The sequence below is a fragment of the Astyanax mexicanus genome, chromosome 5 (assembly GCF_023375975.1).
Source record: "Astyanax mexicanus isolate ESR-SI-001 chromosome 5, AstMex3_surface, whole genome shotgun sequence".
NCBI lineage: Eukaryota > Metazoa > Chordata > Actinopteri > Characiformes > Acestrorhamphidae > Astyanax > Astyanax mexicanus.
The window spans coordinates 43,432,803-43,445,991 of NC_064412.1; the positions used below are offsets into that span (position 1 = coordinate 43,432,803).

Consider the following 13,189-nt stretch of genomic DNA (forward strand, 5'->3'; position numbering starts at 1 on the left):
GCATCAAAAATAATGAAAAATAAATTAGCTGCAATTCAGTATGAAATTTTTAAAAACACAGTGAAAGTTGAATTAATTATAGCTAAAGAATGCCAATTTCGAAGGTCAAACAAATAAGGTGTTTGTTCTACTACATATTGTAGGGTAATTTACCACAGCATGACTTAGAGAAAACTCGGATGTGAGAAATCTCAGAACATGAAATGATGACCAATGAGTCAGAGCTTAGAATTTAAAATATATTAAAGTTTACTTGAAAAATAGTTTCAGCATTACAGATATATAAAAGGAACAAAAATTAAAAGATATATATTAGAAAAGAGTAAAAGTACATCAACGAATACAATCTCGATAGATCAACACATTCGCAACCCAGAGAGAGAGAGAAAGAAAGAGAGAGAGAGAAAGAGAGAGAGAGAAAAAGAAAGAGAAAGAAACTAAAGCCAGTCGAGGGACAGAGAGAGCTCCTCAGACTTCATCCAAGCAGTTATACATTTTGCAAATGACATGTGATTGGACAGAACTTATCATATGATTACGTCAGCAGAGTCCAGTAAACAGTTTGTTGTCCAGTTTTAATGACGTGATCCGCTCCAGCCTGTCTGAGCAACAGGTTCTTATCATGATGTTGTTCAGCTCTGTGTCCTTCATGAACACAGCATACAGTCCTTAAGTGTCCTAAAGTCTGTGAGAAGAGGAAACAGAGAGGAAAAAGAGTGGATGGAAAGATCTTCTGGCCTGTGTGCGACTTTACGGCGTGTAGAACAGGCAAGCGCTGGCTATCTGAGGAGAGGTTCCCAGCACTTCACTCAGAGAGCTTGTTGTCTCCTAGTTCATATGCACTGGTCCCAGAACAGCAGAAAAGCAGTGAAGCTTCTCTGCCACTCAGGGTCACGTTCTCCTCACAGCTCTCACTGTTGATGAAAACACTCTGACCTTCCTGATTCCTGAAAAAGTAAAAACAACCTCCAAAGCCTTGTGTCATTGTGACACAGTTAAAAAGAGAGCAGAGATCATAAGGTTATTAAGTGAATTATAATGTGAACAGTAAAAATAATAACTGTATATATAAATGTATAAAACATTTAAGAATAAGAGTGTGAAGGTGTGGTTATCTCCAAATATTTTCTGTGACTTTTATCTGCTTTAAAGATGCTGAGCCCTGTTGTTTATTGTATATATTATTAGTATTTAAGACATTCACATGCCTGCTACGCTCTGTCAGGGAAACTAGTGACGAGTATGCTGGTAGTTCCGACATTACATTACAGTGCATGCTGGGAATAAAAAACTTTTTTTCTTTTTTTTTTTTTTTTTTTTTTTAGCACGGGCACCGGATTTCTAAAAACCTCAGTACAGCTTGTAGATTCAAGGAAATTTCTTGTATAAATTTCAAAGTAAGCTAAATGTTAAACATTTATTTTTTGGTTAATATGCATTTAACCCTTTGAAAGGCTTGTTAGATCTTTGCAGATTCCTAGACACCAAGGTATATTTACTCATGATGTTCTTTGATTAGAAAATTGGCATTATCGTTAGAAGGTGGATAACCAAATGCATAAGTAAAACTAATCATAAAAACACGGCATGTAATTAAAAATGGGCACAATAATCACATGAGAAACAACGAATGAAAAATAACACTTACATCTTCCCAGCCAACCTGAGTACAGAATACAAAAACCCGTAAATAAAGAAAAAAATAAACCAAAATCAATACAATATTCAATCACTCATATTAAAGTGTATAATATGTATAATCATTTTAGAGCAAATGTCAATCAGGCAGCGCTCATGTCACACTGAATAGTATGCTGAGCCTTCCTGCTTAAGGGACAGTGATGTGGAGCTTTGCATTTCCTAATATGGCTGTGAAGTAATCTGCAAACGGCAGATTTTTTTTTAATTTAGTTGACAACCTCTCCCAGCTTTGTCAATTTATGTAACTCCCTTTTGAAATAACATCAATCATAACTAATGTTTAACCAAGTGTCCTCCTATTCACCAAATCTTATGACTGGAGGTATACAATACTGGCTGACATTTAGCATATTTTGAAATTGACATTTAGCATACAAAACTATATTCCGTTTTATTAATAAGGGTTTTCTCATTATAAGCAGTTTACACTGGATTCTGTACTAAAACCTGAAATGACTTCATTGTGTCAATCTCCATTTCTGGTCATAATGCACTTGTGTCTCTTTAAAGTTTTTGAATTCCCGAAGCTCTTTCCACAATCTGAGCAGTGATGCGTTTTTTCTTCTTCTGTATGAACAAGCTGGTGTTTTTTGAGATGGCTCTGATGGTTAAAACTTTTTCCACAGTCTGAGCAGTCATACGGTTTCTCTCCAGTGTGAATGCGTTTGTGTTGTCGAAGCGTACTCCGATGGTTAAAACTTTTTTTGCAGTCTGTGCACTGATATGGCTTCTCTCCGATGTGAATGCGCTGGTGTTGCTGGAGATTATTCTGTGTAGTAAAACTTTTCTCACATTCTGAGCAGTGATACGGTTTCTCTCCTGTGTGAACATGTTGGTGTCGAAGTAGAGAAATCTGATGACTGAAACTCTTCCCACAGTCTGAGCAGTGATGCGGTTTCTCTCCAGTGTGAATGAGCTGGTGTCTAAGAAGATGACTCTGACGATTAAAACTCCTCCCACACTCCGAGCAGGAATATGGTTTCTCTCCGGTGTGAATAAGCTTGTGTGCTTTGAGATGAGTCAAATGATTAAAACTCTTCCCACAGTCCGTGCAGGAATACGGTTTCTCCCCAGTGTGAATACGCTGGTGTAGTTGGAGAGTACTCTGATGACTAAAACTCTTACCACACTCTGAGCATCGGAAAGGTTTCTCTCCTGTGTGAACGCGCAGGTGTCGATTAAGCTGACACTGCTGACTGAAACTCTTACCACATTCTGAACAGTCATGATTTTTCTTCTTGCCTGTACTTTTCTGCATTTCTCTGCAAGGTGTAGGTGAGGACATTTGCTGAGTATTGGACATGTTTGTGGATGGCACCTTCTATCCTGTTTCAGCAATTTAAGATCTTTGTAAAATCTTCTGATTGTATCTGTAAAGATAAATTTAAACCATGTAAGAAAGTAAACACTACAAGCTAGACAAGGCATGGAACAGGACTGCACTCATTTTTGAAAGTAAAAAAGAAAATAATAAAAACATTATTTATAGGAAAATCCTATTTTGGGGTGGGAAACATTAAAGATTTAATTAAGAAACAACAACATATACAGAGGAAATTTAACAAATCATTTGATTCAAACCTTAAACATGTTTTCCAACAGATTAGCAATGTAAGGAAAAAGGTTGTCTCTTCGAATGTGAAAATGGTCAACCTTTATTACAAAAAGCAGTAACAATATATGTATATATTTGAAAATACCGCCTTCCATCTAAGCTATTCCTGTTAAGGATGTGATCTCAAATATTTATTACTAAGAGGAGAGCAGCTGAAACAATACTACTGACTGATAGAATTCTGACACCTTCATGTCTAGGTCTATCAACCTGTGATGTATATGAATACACTTTTTCACAGAGATAACTGTTGTAGCCCTTCCTGGTTTGCCTTATTTGTATGTTAATTACGTCAAATGGTTTACCCTTCACACATTTGGGGAGATACATCCTAGTTTGTAATTTACTTATGACAATCATGCCATTGCAAGTGATGTAAGCCAGTCACCTTTTGATCAGTACTGTAATTTTACAGCAAATTATCAGATGCATAATTTACTTATAAAATTAACAGATTAGAATGTTTCTGTATACACATTACCTCATTCAGCTACTACAATGAGTTACATTATATTAAAGATTATTGGGATCATACCAGGAGTAGCCATGCAAGCCTAGAAAGCTATTAGCACTATATATATATAAAACTGGTATTACTGGCAAATAAAATAATCAGTCAGGGATTTCCAGTACAGAATAATGCCTGTTTTAAATGTCATCCGAGGGCCCGAAGATCACCAGCATCCATTTCTGACCATCAGCCTTTCCCTTTACATATAGGGACTACTCCAGATTCTCTGAAACTTTTGATTAAATTATGGGCTGCAAATGGTAGGATATGATGCGTTCTCCTTTTAAAGCGGATAAATCCGCCTCCAGGTTATGTTTAATCAGAGAGAGAGAGAGAGAGAGAGAGAGAGAGAGAGAGCACGCTCATTCAGAAACATATAAACTAGTGTGGTTATTTTAATCTTGATAAATGAGCGTATGCTACACTTGAAATTTCTTTGTTAGTTTAGAGTTAGTTACTTTAGGTTCGATCTTACCTGCTTGTTGGAAAAACGCACTAACAGAGCCTATTTGCTTTGGAATAAATGATAACTAGCTCGATATGGTTTACAGATTTCAGATTATTAAACCTGTTTAATCACTCACTCCACATTACCCTGTTCAAACACTCTCTACATCTACCTGCTAATTTAACACATCGATAAACACACATATATGAATATGACCCTGGTTCTGTGGGATATTTCTGCATTAACTTACCGGTCTAACAAATCCGTAGAGCTCTGCACTGAAAAGTCCGGCAACAAACTTTCACACATACCCCGGAACCACCCACCTCCAAGCTAGCACAATAAAGCTGCCAAAATAAAAGTCTCGCAGCGCTATTCTATTGAACTGCTCACATATATAGTGTCCTGTTTATCAAATGTTATTAGAACGTTACTTATTTAAATATTTAACTTTCATCAAACCTAGATAACCGTTAGCCCTTTAGCATGGCAGGATCAGAATTAGAAAAATTAGAAGATAAATATTTGTTTTTATGTATTTTTTTATTATTATTTATTTGGTATATTTAAATAGGTGTGTTCGAGATACAGCTGGGCCTCGCTATGGATATCTATTAGGAGAATTATAAGCACTGACCACTGTGTATTATTTATATAAGAGGAAAAAATATCAAAACGAGTCAATATTCTTTTTTCAAACCTACCTGACCTTCCTAATATTTAAATGGTAGTATTTATTAATATAAATAAACACACACACACACACACACACACACACACACACACATATATATATATATATATATATATATATATATATATATATATATATATATATATACCAGTCTGCGGTAGACACTGGACTACTGGAGACTAAAGACTCTCTGACACCTTTTCATTCACCTTTAACTCTGGCCACACCATGGACACACCTCCATGTATGGACACACTCTCAGTCTTGCTGTTGCCTATAACACTATTTTTATAGTTCTACCCTATTGTGTAGTAGTAGTTTATTCACTATCTATGTTCATATCTTTTGCACTGCTAAATTAAAATTATTATATAACTGTATTTGCACTTTCTGTATGGCTGACATCAGTTATTCTCACTACATGCACATCAACTGGTGTTCACTGTCTATTGTGTTCAACTGCACTACCTCCACTCTCCATTACACACACACTAAAGACTGTAATTGTATACTTTACATTTTATTTTATTGTATTTTTATATGTATCATTATATTTTATCCTTTTGTAACTTTGTGTATTACACATACCTGCTGCTGGATGTCTAGAATTTCCCCTCGGGGATCAATAAAGTATCTATTTATCCATCTATATAGCTATCTATCTATCTATCTATCTATCTATCTATCTATCTATCTATCTATCTATCTTAATTTAAGTCTGTATTTTCCTCTTTTATAACAGCGTCACAGGTGTGTGAGCGGAGTTTCTAGACAACTTCTAGCCTTTGTCGTCATCATGCACCTCTGCTTGCGCACAAAAAAAACAACTGCAGAAACTAGGCGCCTTCAACTTAATGCAGCGCTGCGCAGTCCGATCGCCGCCTAGTTCAGAACGATGCTTGCCGGTTAGTTTTTTGTCCGACTTGCCTCTGAGCCTTTACCACGTGAAGATGACATCTTTTCAGACCCTCTAGCGACTTTTTTTTTGGGAAAAAGCGACTAGCGACAAATCTAGCGACTTTTTGTGGTGTTATTGGAGTTTTTGGCGACTCTGAGATGAACTTCATGCTTCATTACTGTCCTCAGCGAGCAGCGGGTGCTGCCGTGAGCCCCGCCCCACATCAGTCACAGTCCACAGAGCACACCCACACCGCGCCACCAACACACTGTAAATGAACTGCGCATGCCCAAAGCCGCAGCTGACTGACCCCGCTTAGTATTTACAGAGCAGGATGTAAATATGAATGTCTTCAGTGGGACACGATAAGAAATCACTGAATTTAACTCACACAGTCTCAGTCAGTCACTCCTCATTCACCACGTAACCTGTCACTCACCTCTACAGTGTCTGCCTCTTTATAAAAAGCTAAATATCTAGCTAGCAAGCTCATCATTGAACAATTTGTCTATAAAAGAGTTAGAAAATAAAGAAAACTTAAAAAAAATAATAACATTTAACAACACGTCAAAAAAATGATTTATGTAAAAATGAAGTTATTTTAAGAAAGTGACTGCCTATTTAAAAAGCAACAGAAGTTTTGTTAAAATGAACCCAGAATGCACCTTGCAGCAGTATCAGTGTAATGGCAGAGGAGACGATACATAACTGTAAGCACCTGTACGTTTCAATATAGTACTGTTTTGTGCTAAATTAATGTTTTAAGTTATTTTTAGGTGGGAATGTAGTGGTTTAGACTCCAGATATGTGGTTTATTTTTTAAGAAAGGGGCTAGGGGAAAATGTGCTCCTACGTTTTCGAAGTAACTTTCCGCTCCTCTAAGAGGGTGACGTCATCAAGTACACAGTTGTTCCAATTACAGAACAACCGTCCTGCGTCTTTCCGTCCTCGGTAGTACGCACTCGCAAGTCGAACTTGCCAAGTCCGTACTTGGCAAGTACGGGTGTTCAGACTTGTGTACTTGAGCTTTGAGAAACAGCTATATATTTTTTTGATAACCCAGAACAGCACCTTAACAAAACACATTAAAACAGATTAACATATTTAACTATTATTATTACTACCAATACTCTGTGATCAGCACAATTACTTGTAAATGTAAAGTAAAAAATGCCAAAGAAACCTCTCATTTACTGAGCATGTGGCTCTGTGAAACCATGCTAGCTAAGCTAAGTAGCCTACTTAACTTAAAAACACTCTAATGGCCATAGCTAATTACATGTAGACTAAAATCAGTAAATTTACAGTCAAATCACAATTAAACAGCATCTCATACAAAATATACCCTTAAACTGAGCATGTGACTATACAGCCTTAAACAATAGGCAGCCTACTGTTAGCACTCTGCTAACGGGCAGAGCTAACTCCATGTGCTTCAGAAATACCAACAAGTCAATAAATTCACTAGTAAGCAACAAAAACACAACATTTTATAAACACAGATATTCCTTTAAATAATAACCGTTTCAATTGATTCATACCTGAGAGAGGGGATAGTAGAAAATACCAAATTTAAGGAACACAGGAAACACTGAGCATGTGCTCTCTGTTCTGCTCACTCAGTCTGAACTAAACACGCCCCTAGCACAGGCTCAACCAACTGATACCACAGTAATAACTCAATAACTCGAAATACAGTAGTTATAATATCAAAACAACACATACATTCTCTATACATTTTGTTTTTCTCTTTACACACATATATGCACAATATTTACACTGTCATAGTTTTTTTTGTCCGACTTTGGTCTGTGCCTTCAGCACGTGATGATGACATCCGGCTTTATAATCTCACAAGTGTAATGCACCTATCACGTTTGACCCTTTTCATTGTAAAATATACATCTCCTCTAAAACCCCTTGAAAAAACAATAATCACACTGTCATATCTATTGACAGTGCTAAATTAATGTTTTAAGTTATTTTTAGGCGGGAATGTAGTGGTTTAGACTCCAGATATGTGGTTTATTTTTTAAGAAAGGGGCTAGGGGAAAATGTGCTCCTACGTTTTCAAAGTAACTTTCCGCTCCTCTAAGAGGGTGGCGTCATCAAGTACAAAGTTGTTCCAATTACAGAACAACCGTCCTGCGTCTTTCCGTCCTCGGTAGTACGCACTCGCAAGTCGAACTTGCCAAGTCCGTACTTGGCAAGTACGGGTGTCCAGACTTGTGTACTTGTGCTTTGAGAAACAGCTATATATTTTTTTGATAACCCAGAACAGCACCTTAACAAAACACATTAAAACAGATTAACATATTTAACTATTATTATTACTACCAATACTCTGTGATCAGCACAATTACTTGTAAATGTAAAGTAAAAAATGCCAAATAAACCTCTCATTTACTGAGCATGTGGCTCTGTGAAACCATGCTAGCTAAGCTAAGTAGCCTACTTAACTTAAAAACACTCTAATGGCCATAGCTAATTACATGTAGACTAAAATCAGTAAATTTACAGTCAAATCACAATTAAACAGCATCTCATACAAAATATACCCTTAAACTGAGCATGTGACTGTACAGCCTTAAACAATAGGCAGCCTACTGTTAGCACTCTGCTAACGGGCAGAGCTAACTCCATGTGCTTCAGAAATACCAACAAGTCAATAAATTCACTAGTAAGCAACAAAAACACAACATTTTACAAACACAGATATTCCTTTAAATAATAACCGTTTCAATTGATTCATACCTGAGAGAGGGGATAGTAGAAAATACCAAATTTAAGGAACACAGGAAACACTGAGCATGTGCTCTCTGTTCTGCTCACTCAGTCTGAACTAAACACGCCCCTAGCACAGGCTCAACCAACTGATACCACAGTAATAACTCAATAACTCGAAATACAGTAGTTATAATATCAAAACAACACATACATTCTCTATAACGTTACATTTTGTTTTTCTCTTTACACACATATATGCACAATATTTACACTGTCATAGTTTTTTTTGTCCGACTTTGGTCTGTGCCTTCAGCACGTGATGATGACATCCGGCTTTATAATCTCACAAGTGTGATGCACCTATCACGTTTGACCCTTTTCATTGTAAAATATACATCTCCTCTAAAACCCCTTGAAAAAACAATAATCACACTGTCATATCTATTAGCAAAACAGTTCATTTTCATGCAGTATTCAGCATATTTATTTGTTCATAATCAGCATTTTTATCTTAATAAAGCTCAACTGCTATACATGTTTTACTGTTTTATAAAGCGTTCTGAACTGCTCTTATTAATTATTTTTAAAACACTACATAACTATTACACTATTAGATCTTCTTTTCTTTCCTTCTGTTGTTGTGAAATGCGCTAAATAATTACAGCTGTATAAATGAGCATCATGATGTATTTATTTCCAAGAACAAAGAACAGAAAAGCTGGTCTGCAATAAAAAAAAATCAATGTTCTAAAGCTGATTGTGTTAAATGTGTGATTCATCTATAGTGTCTGAAAATAGATGTAGCCCAGGGTTAAATCCATAACTCTAGTCTAACTCTTGTAATTTAAACATTTATTGAAATATGTTTTATTGGAAATGTGTTCTAACACAAGTGGGACTTTTAAGCAAGCGGGGCGTAGCTGGCTATCTCATTTGTTATGTTAAGGTAGAGTGAAGTGTAGGGGAATCCCATGTGCTCGCAGTATCTAACTTTACTGCCAGAGCTCTGAAATGTAATTGGTAAAGAAACCCTCTATCAACCCTTTCCTCCTATCAGCGTAGTCCTGTGGTCAGAAATTAGTAAAAAGTGATCAAACATCTTTCCTGGTCCTTTTGATAAGGATTTAAGAGGGAAGTTTTTTCCTCTGATTTAAAACGCTTGCCAGAGGTGACCTACCCAGATATTTTCACTACATTGTTGAAACGGAGTGTGTTTACACCAGAGAGGCAGTGAAAGCGTACAGCAGTTTGGGGGCATATAATTAGTTTCTCAGTGGAAAAGTTGGAAATACTTGTTCTTATAGTAGAGAAGCATCACTATAGTGTATGGTGAGGTTGGAGCAAGTCAAACGCTATCCAACACGTACTCTGCATGGTTTATAGATAAGAAGGAGTGAGCGGACACTGTAACTGCATGGCAGGTTAGCAGTGTGAAAAACGAAAGCAGGCGTGTTAACTATGGAGGACCAAAAATGACATAAGTATAAAAAAATATATGTTGAAATAAATAAATGAATAAATAAATAAATGTTGACATAAATAAATGCACGAATAAATAAATATATAAATAAGAAATGTATTTATTAATTTATTTAATTACCTATACAATTATTTGTGCATTTATTTATTTATTTATTCATTAATTTATTCATTTATATGTGCATTTATTTATATATTTATTAATTTCAACATTAATTTATTTATTTATTTATATATTTATACATTTTTATGTGTATTTATTTATACTTGTGTAATTTTTGGTCCTCCATAGTTTGCTTGTTTAAAGAACAATTTGACCTGATTTTCAATGTTTTTGACACTCAGATTAGGTGAAGTTTGCATTCATGTTAAATTAAAAAGTTACGTCCACTGTTTTGAACGCTGTTTACCGCTAAACAGAAGTGTCCTAGGAACAGCTACGTCACTTCCTACGCTCATGAATATTCCTCTGAAACGGTCTATAAGAGTGAGTCTTCAGTGAAGTTTCCCCCAGCACCAAGGCTGGGTGTATTAGCATTAGCATTAGCGGCTAACCAAAGCATGAGCTGTATCACAGTTTATAAGCCAGTGTATTGGACTGTAGTTGAGGCGTTTGCCGTGTAGAACAAGCTACGCGGGAAGAACCGCTAGCTGATAGCGCCCTGGGTTACCGGAACACTCAGGGTTCCTCAGTCTAGCCTCCGAGGGACGTGAATGCTGCCCGATAGCGCTCCGAGTTACCGGAATGCTCGGAGTTCCTCGGGTAGGCCACCATAACACGCTGCACTGTACTCCAAAAGTCCCTGATGGACAAGTTTGCAAGCACACCATATCAAAGTACTGACTGAAGTATTTCTTCAGTAAAAGATAAGGGATTCACACGCGCACAGGCCTGCACCTTTTATTATTTTATTCTTTTTTTTTTTTGCCGGCTTAAAAAGTGTATATAAGGGTATATAGAAAGTGACCGGTCACAGTAGCACTGTACAGACAGAGCCAGATACTCTTAAGTTGTATTTTTCAATAACAGATTTGAGTTTATATTTAAGTTAACATTTAAGTGAGTTTACACTGGGTTTTAGAAACTGGGTTTATACAAAGCATAAATCAGTATATTTACTGTTGGTTAAGGGAAAACGTCCCATCTGTTTAACATTGTTCTTTTTTCAAGTGTATCTGGTTTATTGGTATTGATTGATCATTAAGTGCTGTTTATATACGTTACTAAGGAGATCTACTAAACAGTAGTTATTTAATAAGAGTTTCTAAACTAAACTACAATCTTAGAGCTTTTCCATTTATTTAGATATCTAAATTTAATAATTATAGTACTTGATTATCTGCTGAGTATTTCACAATCTGAAAGATATATTTATTTTATTTTTTGACATTTTGTGTAATATTGTATTTTCATCTGCTTAGAGTTTTATAATTTTATAATACAATCCATTTCTAAAACTGTTTCTGTGTCCACTCTCTGTGTATATGGTTGGTACGGTTGATAAAGTTACAACGGGTAAGGTTAAGCTAACTATTAACAATTGGAGCTTAACAGGTGTGAACCACACCCACGAACTCAGAATAAAAAACACCACCCCCTCTGTGGTAAAAGAGGGCTACATAAACCTTTCTGTGTCTGAAGAATAGACTTTTGAATAATGCACAATTTAATCCCATTATTCATTTAGTGCTACACACTACATCTGTAACATGAGAGTATGTTTTGTGAATACTTATAACAAGTTTTTTTATCTCAATTTTATAACACCTAATTTCATCCACCTTTTTTCAGATAAAACATATTTGGCCAGTATAGTGGGTCAAATAAAAACTGCAGGGAATACAAAAAACTCTACAGGAAATCTCTGTATTTTATATAATAGACAGCCAAGCTTTGTAATGTTTTTTTTTTGTGTGTAGCATTTGTTTAAAGTAGACATGTTGACTTCTTTTTTAGCCTCTACTATAGAATCAACCTTCACCCAAGGATCCATTCCTGCAACCAGACCCCATCATTTCTTTACACCCAAAGTAACATTCACATAGCCCTCTATTCCTGCAACCAGGCCCCCTCAGTCCTTTAATCCCACAGTAACATTCACACAGTCCTCCATTCCTGCAACCAGGCCCCTCAGTCCTTTAATCCCACAGTAACATTCACATAGTCCTCCATTCCTGCAACCAGGCCCCCTCAGTCCTTTAATCCCACAGTAACATTCACATAGCCCTCTATTCCTGCAACCAGGCCCCCTCAGTCCTTTAATCCCACAGTAACATTCACACAGTCCTCCATTCCTGCAACCAGGCCCCTCAGTCCTTTAATCCCACAGTAACATTCACATAGTCCTCCATTCCTGCAACCAGGCCCTCTCAGTCCTTTAATCCCACAGTAACATTCACATAGCCCTCTATTCCTGCAACCAGGCCCCCTCAGTCCTTTAATCCCACAGTAACATTCACACAGTCCTCCATTCCTGCAACCAGGCCCCTCAGTCCTTTAATCCCACAGTAACATTCACATAGCCCTCTATTCCTGCAACCAGGCCCCCTCAGTCCTTTAATCCCACAGTAACATTCACATAGTCCTCCATTCCTGCAACCAGGCCCCCTCAGTCCTTTAATCCCACAGTAACATTCACATAGCCCTCTATTCCTGCAACCAGGCCCCCTCAGTCCTTTAATCCCACAGTAACATTCACACAGTCCTCCATTCCTGCAACCAGGCCCCTCAGTCCTTTAATCCCACAGTAACATTCACATAGTCCTCCATTCCTGCAACCAGGCCCTCTCAGTCCTTTAATCCCACAGTAACATTCACATAGTCCTCTATTCTTGCAACCAGGCCCCCTCAGTCCTTTAATCCCACAGTAAAATTCACACAGTCCTCCATTCCTGCAACCAGGCCCCCTCAGTCCTTTAATCACACAGTAACATTCACATAGTTCTCTATTCCTGCAACCAGGCCCCCTCAGTCCTTTAATCCCACAGTAAAATTCACACAGTCCTCTATTCCTGCAACCAGGCCCCCTCAGTCCTTTAATCCCACAGTAACATTCACATAGTCCTCCATTCCTGCAACCAGGCCCCCTCAGTCCTTTAATCCCACAGTAACATTC

At 37.1% G+C, this 13,189-nt stretch overlaps 1 long non-coding RNA gene across 3 annotated transcripts; it reads right to left on the minus strand.

Moving 5' to 3' along the window:
• Positions 1-225: 225 nt before the first annotated feature.
• LOC111189982 (uncharacterized) lies at positions 226-8,703 on the minus strand. 3 transcript variants are annotated; one of them, XR_007439194.1, is made up of 2 exons: positions 8,622-8,703; positions 226-3,071 (listed from the first exon to the last, which is right to left on the minus strand). It is a non-coding gene; the product is annotated as an uncharacterized LOC111189982 (long non-coding RNA). The 3 variants fall into 3 exon arrangements; XR_007439193.1 differs by lacking the exon at positions 8,622-8,703 and adding an exon at positions 7,409-7,490; XR_007439192.1 differs by lacking the exon at positions 8,622-8,703 and adding an exon at positions 4,526-4,881.
• Between the last annotated feature and the right edge of the window lie 4,486 nt (positions 8,704-13,189).